Source organism: Rattus norvegicus, chromosome 4 (genome assembly GCF_036323735.1).
Source record: "Rattus norvegicus strain BN/NHsdMcwi chromosome 4, GRCr8, whole genome shotgun sequence".
NCBI classification, from domain to species: domain Eukaryota; kingdom Metazoa; phylum Chordata; class Mammalia; order Rodentia; family Muridae; genus Rattus; species Rattus norvegicus.
In genome coordinates this window covers 106,313,541-106,339,789 of record NC_086022.1, presented here as the reverse complement: position 1 = coordinate 106,339,789, position 26,249 = coordinate 106,313,541, and the positions used below count along the sequence as shown (strand labels likewise).

The 26,249-nt window shown below is 46.1% G+C and overlaps 1 protein-coding gene and 1 long non-coding RNA gene across 5 annotated transcripts in view; one reads left to right on the top strand and one right to left on the bottom strand.

Moving 5' to 3' along the window:
• The window catches only part of Tcf7l1 (transcription factor 7 like 1), a 165,121-nt gene that overhangs the window by 64,223 nt on the left and 74,649 nt on the right, over positions 1-26,249 (top strand). The gene's annotated exons all lie outside the window — the stretch shown is intronic.
• LOC102549458 (uncharacterized) lies at positions 11,926-14,343 on the bottom strand. Its single transcript, XR_001837614.3, has 2 exons — positions 14,208-14,343; positions 11,926-12,417 (listed from the first exon to the last, which is right to left on the bottom strand). It is a non-coding gene; the product is annotated as an uncharacterized LOC102549458 (long non-coding RNA).

Here is a 26,249-nt window from a genome sequence, read left to right as displayed (position 1 = left end):
TCCTTCCTTCCTTCCTTCCTTCCTTCCCTCCTCCTCCCCCTTCTCCTTCTTGGTTTTCCAGGATGGGGTTTCTCTCTGCAGCTATTCCTGTCTTGGAAGTCACTCTGTAGACCAGGGTAGTAATCTTGAACTCAGAGATCTTGAACTCAGAGATCCACCTGCTCTCTGCCTCCAGAGTTCTGGGATTAAAGGTGCTCACCGCCAGACCCAGAGACTGTGCCCATCTTTTATGTGGGTGCTGAGGGTCCCAACTTAGGTCCTCATGCTTGCACACACATAAGCCACCTTCCAACCTAGCCCACCCACTTTTATGTTTGTGTTTTCTCATTTGTAAAGTGAGGACCACAGCCATGGAGACTGGATAGAATTGTTGTGACTTTGACAAGGGAGAATGAGTGTGGACCAGTAAGCAGTCAGGAAGCTTTGGGTGTCAGAATCAGGAGGCCTGTCAGTCAGGTCCTTTGGATTCTGCCTTTGCTTCTGAGTTTTCTCAGCAATGGGATGGAGCCCGAGATGGTGTGCTGGGCTAGCTCTGTCACTGAGCTCCATCTCTAGGCCATTTTGTTTTCATTTTTGAGACAAGGTTTTGCTAACTTGCCTAACCTGGCCTTGAACTTGTAACCTCCTATCTCAGCCTGCTAAGGGCCAGGAAATTTTTTTCATGTGTTTACACCATAGCTGCTTTTATTTATTTATTTTTCTCATAGCTCAAGCTGGCCTTGATTTTTTTTTTATCCTTTCCTCTCCAACTCCCCACTTCTAGAATTACCAGTGCGTGTTACCATGACCTATCCCACCCCTCCTTTAAGAAAATAAAGAAGAACATTTTATCACTTAGCCCAAACCGGCCTGAAACACTAGCGTAACAGTGTACCACTATGCCTGGCTGTTTTTCTTTTCTTTTATAGAAAATGGAAATCATAGAATTGATTTATAACTTTAGCCAAAATTGAAGATTCTTTATTTTAGTCTTGGCTTTTATTATAGAAATACTGCAACTTATGGAAAAATGAGACAAATCCAAGAAATACACATTCATACACACACATATGCACACATACACACGTACACATGCACACACATATACACAGACATGCGCACACACACATTACATGTCATACACACAGAAGGAGGGAGGGAGGGAGGGAGGGAGGGAGGGAGGGAGAGAGAGAGAGAGAGAGAGAGAGAGAGAGAGAGAGAGAGATAGATAGATAGAGGGGGGGGTCATGAGCCCTCTTATAGCAACTGAACCATACTCTTTCTCTGGAGAGCCAGAGCCAGGGCTGTTTCCATCATGATGCCTAATTCCACTGGCTAAAAGTTGTTTTGTCTGGAACTTTGTACATATTTTCATCCTCAAAACTTTAAGCACAGCAGAATGTATTTAAAATTGTCATATCAGTAAAAAGTATTGCCAGGTCCTCTGGCAGCAAGAAAGTCCGAAAGTCAGGGAGACACAGCACAAGCCTTGGCATTGGTGTGTTCCTCCCGAGTTTAGGAATCCCTGTTTACTTTAAAAGCAACAAGTTCTTTAACCATTGGTCCATCTGTTTAAACCCCCCCACCCCCAGCTTTATCGTTCCTTTTAAATGGATTTTCTAAGTATTATATTTTTGGTTACACTGTTTCCTCCTCTCACTCCTCAGATCTTCCCCACTCCCTCACTCACCCCAAACCACACCCTTTCTCTCTCTCTCATCAGAACACACACAGGTCCCTAAACATAATAATGAGATTAAAATAAAAACAACTATTAAAGGAATTCTGGACATGGCAGCTCACGTGTTTGATCCCAGCACTCAGGCCGGAGACAGACACAGGCAGATAGCTACCTACCTGTGAGTTTGAGGATAGCAGGTTCCAGGCCAGACAGGGCTGCAGAGTAAGTCAATCTCTCTCTCCTCTCCCTTCCTCCCTCTCCCTCTCTCCCAAGACAGGGTTTCTCCCTGTAACCCTCTCTGTCCTGGAACTCACTTTGTAGATCAGATTGGCCTCAAACTCAAGAGATCTGCCTGCCTCTGCCTCCCAGGCACTGGGATTAAAGGTGTGCGCCACCACTGCCTGCTGGTGAAGTGAGTTCTTTAGAGGGTGTGAAGGTGCCTCCCTCCCAGAGAAGGCTCAACCTTTAAAGTCTAAAGCTTAGATCACAGTCACAATTGTTCCCAAACTGGAATTTACATTATGCAAGTTGATATGGCTCATATTGTCAGTTTCTGAAGTGGGAGGAGGGACCTGCTTCCCCCAGGACTGAAGAAGTAAACAGGGATTCCTAAACTCGGGAGGAACACACCAATGCCAAGGCTTGTGCTGTGTCTCCCTGACTTTCAGATTTTCTGTACTCATACAGATGCACCCTCCTGCCTTTTAATTACTGCATGCATGTGTGTGTGTGCATGTGTGGTCACTCACAAAGGCCCAAGGTTGGAGGATTGCTTCTTGATTTATTTTCCCCTGTTGCATTGAGTCAGGGTCTCTCGATTGACACAGAGCTCCCACACACAGCTAGCTGGCTTGCTCTCTGCTTTCTGGACACTCCAAATCCCTGCTTCAACTTGTTCAGCAAGAGCTCCTTCCTTCCTTCCTTCCTTCCCTCTTTCCTTCTCCCAGCATGTACACCATGTGCATATAGTGCCCACAGAGGCTAGGAAAGGGTGTTGGGTCCTCAGGTGGATGCTGGGAACTAAACTTGGATTATTTGGGAGAGCAACAAGTGCTGTTAACTGCTGGGCCATAGACTTGCCCGTCTTAATCACTTTTAACTGTAGTCCAGTGACAGCGGGTGCATTTAAACTGTGTAAACACAGAGCCCTCTCAAGGCCCCCACCACAACTTCGTATGCATTAAGTGACGTCCATTCATTACTCCTTCCACTAGCAACCAGGCCTCACTTCCTGTCTCTCTGAATTGGAGCTTTACACAGATGTTATCATTTCCTCACCCAAGTCATCTGCACAAGACTCGTGGCTGAAAAGCAGAGAGATTATTTTGATTGAGAACTTGAGTGCTTTTAAAAAAAAAAAAAAAAGTCAGCTAGGAGGCAGGGGAGTGGAGGCCTGCTCCTGGGGAGCACTGAAAGGTTTCAGGCACTTGGGGTGTACCAGCCATTCTGTCCTAACAATGCTCACCCCTTCCTTCACGGCAGAGACCCTTGGGGAGTTTTGACAATTCAAGATGCCCAGGCCAGTCCGGTGACAGGTCCCACACATCAGGACTTTGTAAAGGGCTTCAGGAGACTCCAGTATGTAATTTGTTACCATCAAGGACCATGGCTTCTCTAGGACAGCTGTGTTTGTAACCTCTGCCACCTGGGAAGGGTGACATCACTCCTAGCACTCAAGAAGGAACCAGGCCTGAGTAAGTGTTCCCGCCTTTGCTGTAGGCCATCCTGTCAGGGAGACGTGTTCCCTGCCCAGGCACAGGCCCAGACAACGTTTGCTCCGTCCTGGATTGCCCTCCAGGCTCTCCAGCACCCAGGCCTCCCCTTTGGGGCTTTCTCTGCCCACAGTACTGTTCCCTCTTATCTGTGCCAGTCTTTGCTAACTCCTGTGTTCTTTTCCTTCATCATGAGCTGTGTTTGTTTTGATTCTCCAGCTGCTAGACCTAGTAGGTACTAGGTAGATAAGAGTGGACTGAGTGAGAAGAAAGCAGGCGGGAACATGCACCTCTGCTCAGGGAGAGCCTAGGGATGGAACATCCTTTCTCTAAGAGTGCAGGACGGAAAGTCAGCTAGGGAGCTTGCAAGCTGGTGGAGAAGTGTGGTGCCCTGCTTGAGTATTTGATGGGAGGAGATGGTATACTTTTGGGGAACTGGCTCAGAAAGCTGGGAAGAAAGCTGGGAAGGGAGGGGCAGGAGCTGGCACTGACCCAACTGTGTGAGCGCGGTCAGGCAGACTCGCATCAGTTCTGAGCTGCCCTCCTGTGCTTCAGCCGCACTGCTGTGGGTCTGGTGCTTGGGGGGAATTCTTGAACATTGGAATGGGTTATTTTTTAAAATCTATTCTTGACATTTACAAATGGGAAACAAAAATAAAACCCACACGATGAAGTATTCATGAGATGTCAGCATTCCAGAGACCACCGGTGCTCAAACCGACACTGCCAGGGAGGCACACATAGTGTATATCCCTGCCCGCCACTCTGTCTCTAGTGGAATATCTTGTAAATGTGGCATTGGTTAGGGAGCTTGTAGCTGAGCACCGGCTCTGTTAGATATTCAAGCACACACGGCTCCTTTCATAGTGTCAACCAGATGCTTTGTGTGCTCTCATTGGGCTTGGCTCGGGTGGCATCCCAGCTCAGTCTTGCCTGCATCTTCTCATCTTTTTTATGCCTGAGATAAGGAAACAGGAGGCTATTCGGTGGGAAGGCAGTAGGGCTTGGGCTGGACCCCAAACTGAGTGAGCCACTTGGCTCCTAGGTGACCATCCATAGGTCATCTAGTCCCACCTACACCGAGAGCCAAATGACTATAGGACTGGTGACGTAGCTCAGGGACAGAGAAATATCACCTAGTCTGTGTTAGACCCTGTGTTCATGCCATCTCCGGAAGAGACTGAGAGTAGGGGGAGGGGAAAGGAGGAGGGATGGGAACAATAGGATCAAAAGACTCAAAGGAGTAAAAGTAGGTAAAATGTTTCAAACATTATCTAGCAAATAGTTAGCACCAGGTGGGTCTCAGGTATCCAAGACCGACCTCCAAACTGCCGTGCACTCTAAGATCTTGAACTTCTGCTCCTCTCTCCTTTGCTCCCTGAGGGCTGGAGGGCAGGGCTTATAGCAAGAACCACCACGCCTGGTTTAGGGAATGCGGGAGATTTGGGGTGGGGGCTGGCTTCATGCTTGCTAGGCAATCGTCTTACCAACTGAGCTGTATCCCCCAAGACCCTCTATATTACAATTTTGAAGGTTCTAGCCTGAAACAAAACGTCCTACTACCTTTTAAAAGCCTGGACCTATTAAACTATGATTCCTTAATTGGAAGGGAGCTGGTGGTGTCTGGCTCTGACAAGGGCCTGTTACCTCCAAAGGAACACTATACCCAGGCAGAAGCAATCCTCTGTAGAGGTATGATTTAGAGACGAAGCACAAACAGGCAGAATGGTCACAAACACTTCTTGGAGGACATTAGTGGAAGAAAGGCTATCAAATAGGGCTGCAAGATCAGAAAGTAGTCTGTGTGTATTTACTGCCATTTGTCTGGGAATCAAGACTTTTTTTTATTGTTTGTTTTGTTTTGTTTTATTTAATTTTTAGCTCTGCAATCAAAAGAAAATCAAGAATAAAGTCCTAGGTGATAAGGCTGCACAGGAACCTTTCACACATGACAGGGTCTCTTCAGATGCAGTCAAATACTTTTGCTCCTTTATTTAGCAAACCTGATTTCTTCTGTTTTTATTTTTCAAGGCAGCGTTTCTCTGTACAGCCTCTATAGAGCAGACTGACCTTGAACTCAGAGACCCACCTGCCTCTGCACCCCAAGTGCTGGGATTAAAGGGGTGCTCCTTCATCACTGCCCGGCTTTTTAAAAAAAAGTTGGGGATTTTTGCTTTCAACAAAACCATTTCCTCAGTTGAGAATTTGAGTAGCCTCTTGCGTGTGCAGAGAGCTCCACATGCCTGACCAGACATCCAGGATGTTAGGAGGCTCTGATACTGCTTGGCTAAGGCCTGGGTGATTGGTCGGTCTGGTTCTTGGGGAGCAGGGCTGGGTAGCATTCCCAGTACATCAAGCACAGAAGTTATGCAGGGGCAGATGCAGATGCATGCTGAGCTCTGTGTGGGCTGCCTGCAGGCACCCCTAAAAAGGTTGGGACTCATGTTCTTGCATGGAGACAAAGACTTTCTTTATTGCTGCAAATGTGGGTGAGGGGCTGAAGCCCTCATGGGGGACAAGCTTGAAAACCAATTCCAGTTGACCAATAGCCTTCGGTTACAGTCACGTGACATTGCTACTACTCCTGAATTTCCCCTTTAGGGTTTTATTAGCTTTTTGTGAAAGGAGACATTGTCGAGAAACTCAGATTAGAATTCAACTTATGAAGCAGCTGAGCAAGAAAGAGAAATGGAGGAACCAGGGAGCTTAGAAAAATCACAGAGTGGTTACTCAATGAAGTTAGACCCCAAACACTGCTGCTTAGAGTTCCTGAGCCGCACAACTGAGCAAGGAATGCAGGACAGAAGCCCAAGGGAGATGGCGGTGGCTCCTTCATTCCGGGTCGTAGGGACCTGGCGAGCCTTCTGATTGGGGAAGAATTTCCCACAGGCTGGGCTTGGGTTGGGGTCGAGTCAGCTTCCCACCAACATACTAATGAACAGCCCACTCCAGCCTGACTCTGCCAATTGGAAACAGCTTTGGGGCTCCAGAATAAATGGGGAGCCTAATGAAGACCTGACGTTGGTTTTACCAGTGTATGGGAAAATAATGGAGATGAGCTGAGCAGGCGCCATATGTGTGGGGACTTGGAGACGGGGAAGGGGTGGAACCTCCTCTTCCCAGCCCTGTGAGAAACAGGTCTCCAGCCTGTGATCCCATGACTTGGGATGTAGAAATGGAGTAGTCAAGAGTTCAAGGCCAGCCTGAACTGTATGAGACCCTGTCTTCAATAAAAGAGGACAAGCCCAGCATGGTGGCACACACCTTTGACCCCAGCACTCTGGAGGCAGAGTTCAAGACGAGCCTAGTCTATAGAATGAATTCTAGAACAGCCCTGGCTACAAGGTGAGACATGGATTTGATTTTGAAACTTTCCTAGATTCCGAAGCCCTTCTTACCACCAGTGTGGAGAGGGATTCCTCAGGGTTGGAGTAAATAGAGAAAGAACTGAATTAAGTTCCCAAGGATGAAATTGGAGTCTGATCCCTGCCCCAACTTAGGGTCGTAACCGTACTGGGTAATCTTATGTCAACCTGACACACGCTAGAGTCGTCTGAGCGAAAGGAGCCTCAATTGAGAAAACTCCTCCATAAGACTGGGCTGTATGCAAACCAATAGGCCATTTTCTTAATGAACAATGGTGGAGGGCCCAGCCCATTGTGGGTGGGGCCACCCAGGGCTGCTAGTCCTGGATTCTATAAGAAAGCAGGGTGATCAAGCCATGAGGAGCAAGCCACTAAGCAGCATCCTCTCCCGGCCTCTGAATCAGCTCCTGCCGCCAGCTTCCTGCTCTGTTTTGAGTTGTTGTTCTGACTTCCTTCAGTGATGGGCCACGATGTGGAAGTGTAAGCCAAATAAACCGTGTCCTCCCCACATTGTGTTTGGTCGTGGTGTTTCATCACAGCAATGATAACCGTAAGACCACTGTCAATGTGCACTTTAACCATTTTCTCTCCCAAAGGCTTGGTCTATAAAAATAGTCATTTGCTCATTTTTGTTTTTTAAATGTAGACAAAGCAATAAAATCTCCCGAGTTTTGACAGCCAATGACAGGGAAGCGGTTACATTTTTGTTTCATGTTTATGGGAAAGGATAAAATAACACATGTTGAAGCCAGCATCGGGGACTCGACAGCTCAAGTTCTAGGGCTGCGATTCTTCACCCCAGCTGCAACCTAGCATCAACTTAAGAGTTTCTGAAAAACAGTGTCCCAGAGCTCCACCCTGGGCCTGTTAGATCGTCAGCTTTGGGAAGGAGCTCCAAGCATCTGTGTGTTTTTAAAAGCCTCCTGAGTGAGTCCACTGGGCAACCAGGGTGGGACCAATTGTTTGAGATACACCATTTGGATATGAAGATTGAGCCTCATTTCCAGGAATATTATGTAAGATAATTGTTTTCCTTTTATTTCCTTAATGGATTCAAAAATTGTGCCCTATTGGTTTCTTTAGATTTAACCCACACACCACAAAGTTCACCCTCAAATTAAACTCTACAGTCCAGTAGTTTTAGTATATTCACAGAGCTGTGTGACCACCACCACCATCACCATCACCATCAAATTCCAGAACACTTCCATTATCTTGCAAAGAAACTGTACTTATTAACAGTCTCCCTCTTTCTTCCCCCCATTCCTGATAACCAGTAATTGAGTCTCTGGAGTGGTCCTGGACTTTTATGTAAATTGGATAATTCACCATGTGGCCTTTTGTCACTGGCTTCTTTCTTTTGCTTAGCCCAATGGTCTCAAGGTTTATTTATGTTGTAGTGTGAAAGGGCACACATTTCTTTTTATGGCTAGATGATATTCCGTGGTAGTTCATCAGTTCATAGACATTTGGCTTCTGTCCACTTCAGGGCTGCCACGTGCATTCATAGACAAGTTTGTGTGTGCATATGTGTCTGTGTGTCTGTCTGTCTGTCTGTGTCCAGTATGCCCATTCATGTGGAGGCCAGAGGTCCACCTCAGGTGTTATTTCTCCATCCTGTGTATTAAGACAGAGGCTCACCATGGTGGTACAAGCCTTTAATCCCAGTACAGGAGGCAGGGGCAGGCAGATCTGTGTGATCGGTGAGCTCAAACTCCGTTTGATCTACATACATAGAAATAGAGTCTCTCACTTTTACCTGGGACCCACCATTTTAGCTAGATTGCATAGCCTTTGAGGCCCAGGAATCCACTTGTCTCCCCGTCTCATCACGGAGATTACAAGCATGGGCCAATACACACAGCTTGTTCACATGGGTCCTGGGGTGGAACCTGAGTGCTCATGCTTGCATAGCTGATGTTCTGCTGACAGCCATGGCCCTATCCCAGATGCACCATTTCCCCAGTCTCCGATAGCGGATGAGGGCATCTTTCGCCAACCCTACTGAAGTCTCTTCTCTTCATTATGAATATCCCAGTGAGTATGCATTTTGAACACCTTTTATGTGCACATTGACTCTAAGACAAAGATAGATTCAGATCATTCAACTTTAATTTTGTGGTTACTTTTTATTAAGGAAGAGGTTTATAAAAGTTTTATACTATTTTATTATTTTGTGTGTGTGGCTATGGAATAGTGTGCATGTGTACACTTGTGTTGTTGGTTAGAGAGCAGAACTCAGTTCTCATCATCTATCACATGAGTCCTGGGGTTCAAATTCATGTCTTCAGTCTTGATGGCAGGTTTCTTTACCCTCTGAACCAATGGCTCTCTTTCTTCCTAAGGCCATGACCCCTTAATACAGTTCTTCATGCCGTGGTGACCTACAGCCATAACATTATTTTTGTTGCTACTTCATAACTGTAATTTTGCTACAGCTATGAATTGTAAATATCTAATATGCAGATGGTCTTAGGTAACTTTTGTTTTTTTTTAAATTTATTTAATACTTAATAATAATTCTTTGGTTTCCGGGCAAACATCCCCCTCCCCCTCCCCCCTCCCCTTCCTTATGGGTGTTCCCCTCCCAACCCTCCCCCCATTGCCGCCCTCCCCCCATAGACTAGTTTACTGGGGGTTCAGTCTTAGCAGGACCCAGGGCTTCCCCTTCCACTGGTGCTCTTACTAGGATATTCATTGCTACCTATGAGGTTAGAGTCCAGGGTCAGTCCATGCATAGTCTTTAGGTAGTGGCTTAGTCCCTGGAAGCTCTGGTTGCTTGGCATTGTTGTACATATGGGGTCTCGAGGCCCTTCAAGCTCTTCCAGTTGTTTCTCTGATTCCTTCAACGGGGGTCCTATTCTCAGTTCAGTGGTTTGCTGCTGGCATTCGCCTCTGTATTTGCTGTATTCTGGCTGTGTCTCTCAGGAGAGATCTACATCCGGCTCCTGTCGGTCTGCACTTCTTTGCTTCATCCATCTTGTCTAATTGGGTGGCTGTATATGTATGGGCCACATGTGGGGCAGGCTCTGAATGGGTGTTCCTTCAGTCTCTGTTTTAATCTTTGCCTCTCTCTTCTCTGCCAAGGGTATTCTTGTTCCCCTTTTAGAGAAGGAGTGAAGCATTCACATTTTGATCATCTGTCTTGAGTTTCATTTGTTCTAGGCATCTAGGGTAATTCAAGCATTTGGGCTAATAGCCACTTATCAGTGAGTGCATACCATGTATGTCTTTCTGTGTTTGGGTTAGCTCACTCAGGATGATATTTTCCAGTTCCAACCATTTGCCTACGAATTTCAGAAAGCCGTTGTTTTTGATAGCTGAGTAATATTCCATTGTTTAGATGTACCACATTTTCTGTATCCATTCCTCCGTTGAAGGGCATCTGGGTTCTTTCCAGCTTCTGGCTATTATAAATAAGGCTGCGATGAACATAGTGGAGCACGTGTCTTTTTTATATGTTGGGGCATCTTTTGGGTATATGCCCAAGAGAGGTATAGCTGGATCCTCAGGCAGTTCAATGTCCAATTTTCTGAGGAACCTCCAGACTGATTTCCAGAATGGTTGTACCAGTCTGCAATCCCACCAACAATGGAGGAGTGTTCCTCTTTCTCCGCATCCTCGCCAGCATCTGCTGTCACCTGAGTTTTTGATCTTAGCCATTCTCACTGGTGTGAGGTGAAATCTCAGGGTTGTTTTGATTTGCATTTCCCTTATGACTAAAGATGTTGAACATTTCTTTAGGTGTTTCTCAGCCATTCGGCATTCCTCAGCTGTGAATTCTTTGTTTAGCTCTGAACCCCATTTTTTAATAGGGTTATTTGTCTCCCTGCGGTCTAACTTCTTGAGTTCTTTGTATATTTTGGATATAAGGCCTATATCTGTTGTAGGATTGGTAAAGATCTTTTCCCAATCTGTTGGTTGCCGATTTGTCCTAACCACAGTGTCCTTTGCCTTACAGAAGCTTTGCAGTTTTATGAGATCCCATTTGTCGATTCTTGATCTTAGAGCGTAAGCCATTGGTGTTTTGTTCAGGAAATTTTTTCCAGTGCCCATGTGTTCCAGATGCTTCCCTAGTTTTTCTTCTATTAGTTTGAGTGTATCAGGTTTGATGTGGAGGTCCTTGAACCACTTGGACTTAAGCTTTGTACAGGGTGATAAGCATGGATCAATCTGCATTCTTCTACACTTAGGTAACCTTTGTAAAAGGTCCTTTGACCCTCAAAGGGGTCACCACCCACGGGCTGAGAACTGCTGCTCTAAACCAAATCATGGCCTCAAAAGAGGTTTTATGTATTCTGAAAACTAGATCTTCATTAAATATGTGATTTATAAATATTCTTCTGGCCCTAGGGGGTTTTTTGGTTGGTTTTTTGTTTTTTTTTAAAGAACTTTAATTGATGGTGTCTTTAGGGAAACAGAGTTTTTAAAGTTTGATGTCTGCTTTGTCTGACTTTTCAACTATATGCACTTTAGGTATTAAGTCAAGGAGGGGCAAGATAGTTGGGTGGCTATGCAAGGATAGAAGGACTGGGCCGGGCTGGAGAGATGGCTCAGCGGTTAAGAGCACTGACTGCTCTTCCAGAGGTCCTGAGTTCGATTCTCAGCAACCACATGGTGGCTCACAACCATCTGTAATGAGATCTGATGCCCTCTTCTGGTCTGAAGACAGCTACAGTGTACTTGTATACAGAAAATAAATAAATCTTTAAAAAAAAAAAAGACGAAGACTGGGCTTTCACTCAACAAATAATTGACTGCCTCAACAAGCTAGACTCCTTCCTACTGCTGGCCACCTACCATCGAACATGCTGTCACCATCCAGTATCAGGAACTCAGTGCTTGGAAGGACACCAAGAGGAGTGGGGCAGGGAGAAGAGAGGAGGCGAGGGTGCTGTTGGGTTTCTCCTGGGCATCAGAAAGGCTCCAAGGAGAAGTCAAGGCTCGAGCAGATGCCTGGAGGACACACGTGCATCTACAACTCTCAGCAGGAACACAGCATCCTTGACTCCATGACTCCACAGTGTTTCTGGTTTCATGTGAGACACAAGCTGCTTTGTGTCTCACAATGAAGTTTTGGTTATACCCACAAAGCTGACAGGGAGAACAAGGTTCTGTGGAATGGTGGGAACTGCTTTTTGGGGGAAAGGACAGCTCAAGGGGGAGAAAAGATGTTTGCAGCCACATATTTTTTATATCTTCGGATCATGTTTTATTATCTTGAGGAAGTGATGAATCATAAAAAATGTGATTTCCCCCCTCCCCTCAAGAGTCAATATGAATTTAATAAGAACAAGATTACTTTTAAAAATATGCTGGGCTTGGCAGGTTCGACTCCATTTGTATGTCTTCTCCAATGGCTGAAGAATTTTACAGGACCATTGGTTGCGTACCTCTTGATCTGAAAGGCACCACATTAAAATGGGGTGGTCTGGCTCTGAGTTTCCTCCATGTGGGACAGATAAACACCACAAATCCAGGTCCATAGAAAGCAAGCGTGCCATTCCTGAGCACCCAGAAGCGCCTCAGAACCAACCAGAGTGATTTCTGCTTGTGTTAGAGTAGATGACGGTGAATCCTCAGGCAAGGAGCCTGGGGAAAAGGTTACCAACTTCTCCTGTATGAAGATGGTAAAAGCCAGGAAGTCCAGGTAACATCTGTCCTCATTTCATCTCTGTTGCTGTGACAAAAAAGCATGACAAAAAAGCAACTTAAGGAAGAAAGCATTTGTTTTAGTTCATGATTTCAGGTTATGATCCCTTACAGGGAAGTAAGGTGACAGGAACTTAAAACAGTCATGTGGCCAAAGAGCTGACTCAGTGTTTAAGAGCGTTCACTGCTCCTGTACAGGACCTGGGTTCAGTTTCAAGCACCTACATCAGGTTGCACACAACTGCCTGTAACTCCAGTTCATCAGAACTGGATCAGATGCCTCTTTCTAACCTTTCTGGGCTCTGTACATAAAAATGTATGCAGGCATACACATAAACACATAAAAAAGTTTTAGTAGTCACATTCCACCCACAGTCAAGAAAAGAAATGAATGTGTGAATGCTCACTAACTTGCTTGTTCAGCTTAATTTCCTCACTCTTAATTCAGGACCTACCTAGGGAATGATGTTGCCCACAGTGGGCTGGGTCTTCCCACATCAAGTAACTTAAGTCAGTTCCCCAAAGCTATGTTTACAGGCCAACCCTTGTAGACGATCCCTCATTAGGACTCTCTTTTAGGCACTGGGAGGAGCGTAGAGAAAACTTTGGACAGGATGAAATGTATGTAAAGATAAAAATAAAATAAATATAATAAATATACAAATATAAATTTAAATATATAAAATATATAAAAATATAAATATAGTAAAATTTTAATCTTTAATCCCTGCACTCTGGAGGCAGAGGCAGGTGGATCTTTGAGTTTGAGGCCAGCCTGGTCTACAGAGGAGGTTCCAGGACAGCCATGGCTACACAAAGAAACCCTGTCTCAAAACAAAACAAGCCTAGATCCCACCCCATGTTTTCTTGCCTTTTAGCACACACCAGCATGAGTCTTGCCCATAGAGACATATTTGGTTTTAAATTTGGGGATGGGATTGTTACCTTTAAGCCTTGCTTCACTAGAGTTTTTGATCATGACAGACATACAGGCCTTTTGCAAGCGAGACCACATGTATTAACTTAGGATCTCATATAGCTCCCTGTTTGGAACCTGGAAAATGGAGCATATTAACAACTCTGTATCAATTCTATGGGCTGAAAGGCATGTATATGGAGCTGCAGATGTCTCTGACTTTAGCTGGGTTGGAAGGATAATTGAGTGGTTAAAGCTCTTGCTACACAAACATCAGAAGCAGAGTTTGGATCCGCAGAGCCCAAGTAAGCGCTGGGTTCCAGCACTAAGGTAGAATCAGGATTCCTAGAACAAACATAAAATTCACAACTCCAGACTACAGACTGGAAAACCTACTTCTCTCCTGACCCCTGCCACCGCTGTGCCCACCGCCACCATAAGGTTATGCCTGGTCCAGTGCATGGTGTCTCTTACAGTAGGCTTGACTTGTGCCCACTGGCCTAGTCCCCTTTCAAATGTGGCTTGGATGAGAACTGTGATTGTGATTGTACAATATTAGAACACTAGCTGGGCATAATGGCTAGTTTTAGTCTCAGCCTTTGAGAGGTGGATGGAGCACAGACCCGTCTCACTTGTATAGCATGTCCAATGCTACCCTCTGCTGCCTGAGACTCTGTCTCAAAAGTTTAAAGAATACATATACATATAAATGTTCTTTTTGTGTGTTATGTGTGATGTGAGTGTACATGCCTACACGCATGTGCTGTACTTGCTCACGAAAGCCAGAGGTGGGTGTTGAATATCTTCCTCAATTACTCCCCTCTTATTTGGTGAGACGTCTCCCTCACTAAGCGCTTGTCTCATTTTGTGGTTGCTGGCCTTGCAAGCATTTGCCAACTCACCCTGCTTTGGGAGGAGCTGACATCCAGTTTTGAGACCTCCACACTGTTCGTACTGTTTCCACATCCAAGTGACACCTCTTCAGCTGTCTGACGGAGAAGCGGTACCCCCAGATAGCCTTAGGGAACCCCGTGCCTCACTGCTTTATTTGGATGTAAGATTGCTGTGTTCATGTGTCACCCGGAAATACTTGAATGAGAGCTTGAGAGCCCTGGGATTTGCCACTTCCGGCTGGGAGCATTACATCCTTTGGAAGTGTCCTGTGTCATACTATGCCAACAGCTGTAGGATTTTAAACAGCCATGGTAGCAAATGGGTGCCAAGCACAGCTAAAAATAGACACTCTGGGAAGTGAAGCTGGGGCAGTGCCAGGAGCAAAAAAGGTGGGTGGCTCTGTACCCTAGAGGGAAGGGAAAAGGAAAACCCTGCTTCTCCTAGCACCCAGGCCTGAGTTCCTATTTGCTCGGAATCTGTTTGTACCATCCCAAGCAAGGAGTTTTACAGCCCCAACACATCCTGCATAGAGCTTGTGCCCAGATTTCCAAAGAAGGAACCGGACCAGAGGGGACCCTCTGGTTGTGCCCCATGGAGAGTGAGTGACTGCTCTCATCCTAAAGAGGACACTCACACCTCTGTCCTCGCCCTTGGCCACCCCTATCTTAGCTCCTCAGGACCCTGAGTGATGAAAAGTGCTTTGCCTCCACAGCCTGAACTATTTTGTCACAGGGGGAGCCCCCGGCATTCCAGTCCCATTATTCCTCCTCCTCCCTCTAAGAGCCCAAGCACATCTTCCATGCCCCGCTGCACTCTCTGAGCAGTGAAAGATGGTTGGCTGTCAGGATGATGGGTGGCAAGTGGGGTAAACAGAGCTTGTTACTACCAGATTCGATTACCAGGCATTGCCTGAAGACAGATGACTGAGGGCCTCTCCCCACTTGAAGGCAGGGGTCTGGTGACGAGCAGTCACAGATGTTGTACAAGGATTCGCACAAACGTGGGGATGGTAGACAGGACTAATGGTGTTATCTCTGGTTTCTGTTATTGATGGTTTAGAATTGGAAGCCGTGGTTTAACCCTGAGAGCAGTCAAAACTGAAGGGAAGATACAGATGCAGGACATACAATAATGTTGGAAAACAAGCCAAGCTGACGATGTTAACAAGGTCAGGGTTGAGGGCCCAGGAATGTTGACTTTGGTGAGGCAACCAAGAACCTTCTAAATGGTCTCTAGAATATTCCGTGTCTTTCTTAAATTTTTAAATTATAACAGGTCAAGGTGTGCGTGTGCAGAGGCCATTAAAAGTCAGGGTCTCTGGAGCTGGGGTTTCAGGTCATTGGGATCCACCCAATGGAGATACCGGGAACTGAACTCGGTCCTGGAAGAGCAGCAAACACATTCAATTGCTGTACAATCTCTCCAGCCCTGCATGGTCCACATTTTGGTCTGGTGGTGTTGACATTAGTTTATGTATGCACAAAATTTGATTAAACCCTACAATTAAGATGTGTGTACTTGAGCCCTGTCTGAGGTCATAGGCTAGTGCTTCTAACTACCCAGGAGGCAGAGGCAGGGAAGTGGAAACTTCAAGGCATGGCTGTGCTACACAGTGAATTAAAAATAAAAAGAGAGCTGGGAATATACATACATACATACATACATACATACATGTGTGTATATATACATATACACATGCACACACACACACATATATATTGCATGCTTGCATGCTTTCTTACTATACATGAGACCCTGGGGTCAGTACTGCAAAACCAAGTGCATTTTGGTGCATGCCTTCAATCCCAGCACTCAGGAGATAGAGGTAGGTAGATCTCTGTGAGTTCGCGTCTACACAGTGAGCTCCAGGACAGCCAAGGCTACACAGAGAAACCCTGTCAGGGGTTGGGGGAGGGGGATAAGTGCTCTTTATTTCACAGGGGTGAGGCGGGGTGGGATGAGTATACCTTTTTCTTCATGTATATGGACATTGATGTACATACAGAAACCAGGTGTCAGTTCATGCCCTTTCACCTTTGTTATTATGTTACAGCTGGCTAATCCACCCCCAAGACTCTGGAGAGTTCCTTCTCTCCACCTCCCTTCTCCTTGTAGGTGCGCACTGGCGTTCCAGATGTCTGTGATACTGTGCCAGGCTTTTGCAAGGGTTCCAAGCCAAGGATCATTGGGTTGTCTGGCTTACACGACATTACATTTACCCACTGAGCCATCTCCTCATCTCTTAAAATGAATGCACACTTTATATATGAAATATCTTAGGAAATAAAAACAAAGAAGAAAATGTATTGAGGAAGTCTATGAACAGAAATCCCTAACTACACTTGAGTACCTTGGCTCTTACCAAACTTAGAATTTGCAATTCCATGGCCCTAGGTCCTAAAATTCTGGCTTGGTTAAGTCTGGGTGTTTAAAATATATAGTCACCAGGCTGGCGAAATGGCTCATCTGGTAAAGATGACTGCTGTCAACTCTCACAAGTTGTTCCCTGATCTCCATGTGTGCTTCATGGTACGTGTGACCGATATACACCACACTCACTAAGTAAGCAGATAAATCAACAATGTGCTAAAACAGAGTCACCGATGGAGAAGTAAAGCAACCACAAGTCTCTTCTCATTCGATAGTCCAGAGACAAATGTGCAAAGCCTCTCTCTCTATTCCCCCAAAGTCTCCCCACTCTTCTACTGTTGAATGAGCTCTTCGGGGCCTCAAGGTCAAGCACAAGGAACTCTGAGTTGTTTTCCTACCACTGAGACATTCTAGAAAATCTTTGGCATCTCTGAGGTTAATTTTCTTCATCTATGAATTGGGTAAATGACTATTTTATTTTTAATTTCATTTGTGAGATGTATGTATGGGGTGTGTGTGTGTGTGTGTGTGTGTGTGTGTGTGTGTGTGTGTGTGTGTGTTTGTGTGTGTGTACCTGGGTAAGCATCAGGTGTGTTCTTCAATGGCTTTCTGACTTCTCTTTTTCTTTTTTTTTTTTCTTTTTTCTCTTTTTCGGAGCTGCGGACCGAACCCAGGGCCTTGTGCTTGCTAGGCAAGCTCTCTACCACTGAGCTAAATCCCCAACCCCTGACTTCTCTTTTGGAACAAGGTCTCTCTCCAAACCTCGAGCTCGCCTATTGGCTAGACTTGCTAGCCAATGGGCCCTAGGGGTAGATGTCACTACCTTCCTAGTGGTGGAATTCTAGATGTGCAGTAGCATGCCTGGTTTTTATGTGGGTGCTGGGAATCCAAACCCAGGTCCTCATGCTTGCAAATTGGCTGACACTTTGTTGAGTGATTCCAGTTTTCAGCTCCAAATTGGGTGAATAATTGAAGAACGTTCCTAACAGCCATGCCTTAAAAGGCTCCATCCAGGGCCTAGCCCCTAGCAAAAGATGCTAAAGACGTGGCTGCTGCCGATTGCCATGGTCATCACCATCACTAGTTGTGCTAGGTTTGCAGGAACTTGCAAGCCACAGGTCCTCACTAGAGGGGAGCCTGTGACTCCGTGATTGCTCCAGCAAACAGTTCCCACATGCCCCAACCTTTCCTATGGTTGGGCAGGCTCCAGGGTGCAGAGGCCCCTCTGACTTGGCTGGACCATTTGGCTCAGAGCAGAAGTGCGGTCAGGTTGGCCAACAACAGTGTACCCACGTCGAAAGCAGCTGTGGTGAACATCTGGCTCTGATTATCTGGCTGGGAATGGCTGGGGGTGGGAGCTCTGTGATTTATAGATTGCCCCTTTGGCTGTAAATCCCATCTGTAATTGTGACTTCTCTGTCCCTAATTGTTTGCAGAGAAGAGAGGCGCTCAATGGCTTACAATCCCTGGCAGAGCCCACAGCCTTGCTTGGGGGGGTGAGGTTTGTTGCTAGGATACGGCCGTCTTTGTTTTGGTCCCTGCTCAGCAGTGTTTTTAAGGCCCTGTATACATTTCTCTGTATTGTTAATGTAATTTGTTCAGGCAGTGAACAGCCAAGTTCAGCTGAAGGAATCCGATACTCATAACAGAAACACCAGAGGCCAGGTTTTTGTGGTCAAATTAGGGTTTTGAGGCCTCGAAGAGAATGAGATGTTGAGCTGTGTGAGAGGGACAATCCCTCTTTCTCTTCTTGTACTAACGTTGGCCTGGGTTCAGCTTCCTCGAGGAGCTTGGCTTTGAGGGCACAGAGTCCACTACACTCAGGGCCATTAACAGAGACCTGCCCTTCTACCAGAAAGGGAATGCAGATTTTATTCAAAAGAGATGAAAAGAGGTTCTCTGAGAATAAGTTAGCCTTAGCCTTGGTTTACCCCAGGGTCAGCCTCGGCTGGACCCTGCATCAGGCCCCTCCTCCACTCCAAAGAACTTGACTGCTGTGGAAATAATAGTCAAATCCTGTCGGGAAATTATGTGACTGTGCAAAATGCAATTTGCCCATTTCCGTTGCCCGTGAAGATCTAACAGCCCCATGCCATCTGGGGACCCCGTGTCCCGCTGTGCTTAGGGTTTTCGGAAACGATGGATTCCAAACAAATCCCAGTGAGTGAGCCAGCTAGTGGGTTAACCCAGTTCACATCCTACCCTCTCCATTTTGCCTCGGAAAGCAAAATAACCAAAGACCAAACATTCCAGCCCACAGTCATGTACCATGCCTTGTTTTGGTCATGGAATGCATATATATTGTGAAGTTACTCGGCTCAACCTTATTAACAAGCCCACACACACGCTTGGTGTACACGCATGCATCTATTCATGTAACCGTTGCTGCACACATTCTGTGGTTATAAGTCCAATGACATAAGATCCCTGGCCGCTATAGCTTAAAATGTAGGGGAAGACACTAGAACTTAGTCCTTACCTTCATGCAAGGAGTAGCTGGCAGGGCAAAAGTAAACCTCACCTGAACGTATCACCCGAGGAAAGACTAGTTCATGCAGGGAGATGCATAAGTCATCATGCCAAGGGGCATCTTGTGATAGAGGGCCTCAGTGCTGACATAAGATGTTCCATTAAGAGTTTCTGTTTGGGGGGTTGGAGATTTAGCTCAGTGGTAGAGCGCAAGGCCCTGGGTTCGGTCCCCAGCTCCGAATAAAAGAAAAAAGAAAAAAAAAGTTTCTATTTGGAAAAAGAAACACCAGGCTGGAGAGATGGCTCAGCAGTTAAAAGTTATGCTTTTCATATACATGAAAAAAAAGTTAAAATTAAAAATTCTAAAAAAGAAACAGGGCCATATGTATGCATAGGGAAAAATGGGATGATAAAAGTTAAAGCTTGAGATGACATGTTTGTAAGAATATTAGCTAATAAAAGATACTTCAATAGTTAACTTGCTTTGAAGAGTGGTTTGGTAGTGTCTAGTAAATGTGCATATCTTAGGACCCAGCAAGTCTTGTCTACGTGAAGGACATGAATAAGAATGTCCCTGGTAGCGTTGCCTGCTGAAGCTTAAACCGTGGTCATCATAGCATAATAACTTCACACACGCAGTCATAGAGCAGAATCAACCATTCTACACATAATAACAGGCATGAATTTGAGGGATCTAGTGTTGGTTGGAAAGAGTCGCTCACAAATGCCTCAACTCTCTGAGGGGATACAGTGTTTAGCTCGGTGCTAGAATTTCATGCAGGGCCCCAGGTGCAATTCACAACTCCTGGAAACATTTCCAAGAGAATGATGATGACATCAGTCCTGTAGGAGAATCACATGTGCTTAGAAGATGGAGGCTGGGTACTTAAAGGTGACGTCTTTATTAATGATGGTATCTACACTTAATTTGAACAAGATAGAAATATGTGTGGGAATACGAAGAGGCGAGACACAGGGAATGAAATTTTGGGAGCACGTTAATCGTGGTGAGACTGGTTGAAGGTCAGAGTTCACAGTATTCCACCACTCTCTTGTACATTTGGAGCTGTTAACGTAGCAAGTCGAGGAAGACACTCAGTTGGAGTCTATGCACGGTTTGTGGGTAATGGGTTTGTAATTATAGGAACAAGCAGAGGCCTGATGAACAGTGCCTTGGAGACAGTAATTACGCCTGGACAGTATGGAGGAAAGGCTGAGGACTTCAGTTGTTAAGAAGTTTTAGGTGATGGGAAAATGTCTTCATTCTAGATAATAGTATGTTAGTACAGCTAGTTATTTGCTCTGCATTTTGAAATTAAGCACACATAATTTTTACAAAAAGATGATATCCCATTAGTTTTTATAAATAAAAACCATGCGAATGTAGCCAGAGGACAACCTCCGGGTCATCCTTTTAGGAACACTACTTACCCACTTTGAGGCAAGGTCATCTTTGGCCTGGAGCTCACAAAATAGGCAGGGCTGGCTGGCCCTGTGTGCCAGGGATCCTCCTGTTTCTGCCTCACCAGTGCTGGGATTACACATATACCAACCATGCTTGCTTCTTGGTGCCCGTTCTGGGGATAAAACTCAGCCTGTGTAATTGCCAGACAAGTATCATCCACCAGCCCTAAATTTAAAGTAATTGCATTTTAAAAAGTTTATGGGCCAGATGTGGTTGTGCAGAACTTTAATTACCAGCACTCTGGGAGCAGAAGGAAGTGGATCTCTTTGTTTGAGATCAGCCTGGTGTACCTAGTGAGCTCCAGTCTATCCAGAGCCTCGGAGACAGCCTGTCTCACTTTTTGGGACCAGATTTTGTCTTTGTTTTTGAATTAAAAGTTATTTGCAGGGTCTAGGGAGATGGCTCACTTGGTAAAGTGCTTGCTACACAGGCATGAGAACCAGAGTTCCCACAGAAGCTACCTGAAAGCCAGGTGAGTACAGCACCCACTTGGGATCCCTTTCCATAGGAGGCATAAACAGGGGATCCCAGGAACAAGCTAGCTAGACTCGAGGACTTGGTGAGCTTTGCCTTTCGCTGTGTTACTTCCCTTTACTAGGTAAGAAAGAGAGCAGTGGGGGAACCCCTGAGCCAACACCTCCTTATGCACATGCATGCACAACACACATATACACATGCACAAAAAGGGTAGTCTTAGAGAGAATGTTGGCAGGTTATTGTGGTCTATCTGTAATCTCAGATACATGGGAGGCTGAGAAAGAAATGAGTGCTAGGGATGCTCTGAAAACACACGAATGCATGCACACACAGAGTGTGAAATGCTAGATTTTCTTCAATAGATTCTGGCCGATCACTTGTGAGGGAGTTCTGTCCAAGTCTGGACATTGCCTGTGTAAGATTGAGGCCTGCTCTGAGTCCCCCGTGGAGAGCAGCACTCATCCGTGTGCTGTGGGAGGAGTTTAACTTTGCCCGGAGCAGAGCCCAGAGTCTGGTGTCTACTGTGGTTGATCTCTGCTCTGGTTTGCTTGTCTCCAGACAAGAGACGGCAGCATGACACAGCTGCAAGTTCCCAAGGACTTGAATCAGGCTGGAAATCAGTGACCAATGCAGAACCTAGTTGTACAAACACAGTGATTTGTAGATCCCTAGTGGAGTAGAAAGTAAGAATTAAAAGACGCCCAATCCCTTAAAGTGTTTTCATGAGCTGAATTGATGATGGGGCAGTAAGAGTTACTCTGAGCTGTTACCTGCATTTTGAGGGTTGTAAGTGATTACAATGGTGGTACAGGAACAAATTTCTGGAAGGAAGGTTTGAATCTTGAAGTTCTGACTGAAAACTAAACGATGGATATAAACCTCTCTCTCTCTCTCTGTGTGTGTGTGTGTGTGTGTGTGTGTGTGTGTGTGTGTGTGTGTGTGTGTGTGTAAGCTCAGATGCGCATAGAAGCCAGGAGCTGGGAACCAAGCGAGTCATTATGTGCACCTAATTGCCAAGCCATCTCTCCACCCTCTCCACTGTCCTGTAACCTTGTCTATTGCATCCTCACAGAATAAACACAGGGTCTCGTTTCTCAGTGGTTAGGATGGTTTTGGCCATGTCCAGTTAGCCCCTTTGCTACCTTTCTGCCCACTAATCCGAGTCAGTTTCTCTGCCTGAGGGAAGATGTTGTTAGCTCAAGGATGCAGAAACACACAGAATGCTTTCACCTCAGGCTGTTGTGGTCTGATCCATTCGCCTGTCAGCTTCTGGACGCCCGTTGTGGGATTCCTGATCCACACACATTTCGAAATGTTTAGCAGGGTGTTCTTTGTCTTTAAAAAAATAAAGTGTGCTTGTGCATGTGTGCATGCATGTGTGTGTATGTGTTCGTTATTTGTGCATGTGCCTGTGTGTGCATGTGTGTACATTCACATGTATGTGTGTACATTCACATGTGTGTGCATTGTTTGTGTGTGTGCATTGTTTGTGTGTGTGCATGTGTGTTCTCCCACATGCTTGAGCATAATGGCATGCATGTGAAGAGCAGGGGACCATTTGCAGAGTCCGCTCTCCTTCTATCACATGTGTCCTGATGATCAAACTTAAGGTGGTCAGGCTTGGGAGCAAACACCTTTACACTAAACTAATTTATGGGCTTCTCTCTTACTTTGTTTATACTACAAAAAGGTCTTCAAAGGAGAAACTCACCCTTGCTACCTTTATAATTTCATTCCCAAAAGATTAGAACAGCAATGACAAAAAGGAGAGCCACTTCATCTCAGAGCAAGGGACAGTCCTGAGCCATTGGTCTAATTCCCCATCCTTTGTTGAGGTAGGATTTGCTCTGAGGTGTGTATAGTCCAAGCGGATCCCAAACTCCAGGTCCTCCTGAGTGCTGGGATTATAAATGTGCCACCACGCCTAGCTAGTATGGGTTTTGTATGTACTTTGCCTTCTGTGAATCTGCCTTTATAGACAGGTTTCCAAGTAAATATTTGAATTGTGATTTATAAACTTTTTTGTGGTATTCTGGTATTTGTTTTTCATTCAACAAATCATGACTGAGCAGCTCCCGGCAGTCTGGCAGTGTCTGAGGAACTGAGGTGCAAAAATGATAAGGCCCTAGGCTTGTGGGGAAGGAGTTTCTTGCGAGAGCAGTAAAGGGGTTCATTACAGGTGGGGACTTTGAGAGGGACCTGGGGAAGGAACTCAGGGGCCAGACATGGTGTGGGGCCTCTGAGGTGTCTCCGAGGAGTCCACAGTGGTAGGGATTTAGTCAAAGGAACAGAGGAAGAGGCCGAGTAGAACAAGGGGAGGTGGCCAGATTCTATGCTCTAATTAAATATTAATTAATTGCTCTTCTTGGCTTAGCAGGTTAAGCACCTGCAGTGTGAGCTTGACGACCCATGCGGAATCCCAGCGTCTCGGCGAAGGTTGAGGGAGAGAGACCAGTTTCACAAGGCTGTCCTCTGACCTCCACATCTGCTCCATGTGTCCTACCCATCCCCAAGAATAAGAATAATAAATGAGGCTTTTAAAAAAGGAAGACATAGAGACTGGGGAAGGGGGAGGAAACCGAGGAGTGCTTGTAAGGTGTCCAGGAATGCCTGCCTGATCCAGGACACTCCTCTAATCCCAAGCACTGGAGAAATAGAGATGGGACGCTTTTGCGTTCAAGTCCAGCCTCGGCTACCATAGGGAGACTTGTCTCAAAAACTAAATGAATGAGGAAAGTATCTGGGAGGGGCAGGAGAATAATGTGAGCATGGGCGCGTGTGTTTTTTGTAGCTCAGGGTATCGAATGAGTGAGGAGCCTGGAAAATTTCACAGTCCCCCTTTTCCCCCTCCCTCCCTCTCTTGCATGTCTATGGCATGAAACGCGTGTGGAGGTCAGGAGACATCCTCACCTGTCCATCCTCACCTTCTCCCTGGTCGGTGATAGCACGGCGTCTGTTGTTTTCTACTGACTACTCTGGGCTAACAGCAGGGCTTCTGTTGGCTTCTCTACCTCTCATTCTGCCGTAGGGAGAGTGCGAACATGAGCTATCTATCACGCCTGCCTGTTATTTACATGGGTTCTGAGGATTCAAACTCAGGTCTTCTTTTATGCACAGCAAGTACTCGACCCACTGAGCCTCCCCAGTCCTGTGTCAAGCGTTTTAGAATGGTTACCCTAGAATAGCTTCCCATACTTGGGCTCAAGTATAACTAGGGATGTATGAAATGTGTAACTAGGAATATTTCAAGCTCTGTCCTGTGGCTTTTGCAAGGTAGCTGGGTGAGGCTGTCTGTTTCCAAGCCAACTGTGGGAAACCTTTCTCCTTTACCCCACATGGCACTATTTTTGTGGGCAGCCTTTTACTAGGAACAACTAGTCTGATTATTATTATAAGTCCTTTAAAAATAAAAACCAACTAATAGTTTCAATGTCTGTTTCTTTTCTGCGGTGTTGCCAGGGGGAAGGCCTGAGGACAGTTGTATATCACCGTCTAATTTGTTGTTCCATTTTCCAGTACAGAACAAATGTCTAAAGTCTTCCAAACACTTAGCCTGCGCTTGGATAGATCCCTTGACTTTTAGTCCCCTCGGGTTTAATGCTGTATTGCAGGAGAAAGAGCGTGTAAATGTTCCCGGAAATGTTATAGGGTACATGGAGAATCCTTTGAAACATCTGCAGAGATCCTGCAGGCTGGGAAGATAGCTCCGCTAAGCAGCAGAAACACCCACCCCGTCAGGGAAGTCAGTTTTCCTGGCAATGGGGCGCAGTACCCAGCTTCCCAGGCACGTCTTCTGTGTCTCCAGCACCTTGTTGGTATTTCGTCTCTCGGTGAGAACTGGGCTTTCTCGCTCGCGTGTCCTTCCAGGAGGCCCGAGAAGCAGTTGTTTGCATCTGAGAATAATTAATTGTGAGCTGAGATCTCAGGGTTATCTGGCCCAACAATTTGTTGCCTGGCGTCTGCTGGAACACCTGCAGCGACAGCGCAGCCCAGAGCATACTGAGTTCCCCTCATCCATGTGACGCCCTTCGCTCCTTAGAGAGGGCCCCCTGGACGTGATCTTGAAGATCTGGAGCTTACATTCTACTCCAGACCATCTGGGACAGTGTGCTCCAGCCCAAAGCAATCCCCAGGCACCGGGATAAACAGCAACCTCCTTTTTGGGGGGACCGATGCATGTGGCTGGCAATTCAGCCATACTCTGCCTCCATACACTCTCCCATCCACCCTGACCTGTGGAGAGCTGTGCACTGCAGTTCCATCTCTGTTAATCTTCACCCTCGTCTCTTCGTCTCATTCCCAGAGGTGCGTAGGGTAGCCGTGAGGACTCTGGAACGGTGGAAGTTCAAATCCTAGTATGGGACTAGACGGAGAGTTCCTTGCACCCCAGTTTCCTTATCCACAACAGAGGCTCTTCGCCGCCCTCACCTGTTAGTTTCAGTTCGGATCCCGTGAGTTAATTAAATAAAGTGTGGAGCGGGGCTGCCTGCTTTGTATTGTGCACATGCACAGGTCTGAGAGGACCCGCTGTGGGAGTCAGTTCTTTCCTTTTACCGTGGGTCTTCCGTGAGTTGGTAACCAGGCTTGATGTGGCAAGTGCCTTTCCTCACTGTGCTGCTTAAGTGTTTGTTTTTGTCAACCTGACATAAGCTAAAGTCATGGGAGAAGGAAGCTCAACTGAGAAAAAAGACTCAGATGGTTCTATAGGCAAGTCTGTGGGGCATTTTCTTGATTAATGGTTGATGTGAAAGGACCCATTCCACCTAGGGCAGTGCTATCCTTAGACGGGTGGCCCTAGTCATTTAAAAAACAAAACACAAAAAAAAGAAAAGAAAAAAAAGAAAAAACAAAACAGCAGCAGCAGCAACAACAACAACAATGACAATGACAATGACAATGACAACTGTTAGGCCCTGAGGAACAAGCCAGTAAGCAGCACTCCTCCATGAACTCTGCTTCAATTCCTGCCTCCAGGTTCTTGCAGTGAGCTCCAGTCCTGACTTCCCTCAGTGATGCACTACAACCTACAGGCCAGATAACCCCTTTCCTTTCCAAGCTGCTTTTGGTCATGGCCTTTATCACAGCCAAGGACAGTGAACCCAAGGCCTCAGGCGTCCTGAGGCGCTCACACACAGAGCTCCAGCCTTTGGTGCTATTTTAAACCTCTCAGAACTGCTTCGTGATGCTTGACCTAGACGAACAGTCTGTATAAATCTCCCCCGTGGATTTAGCCTCCATTTCTCGTTAATCCGATTTTCCGTAAGTTCCT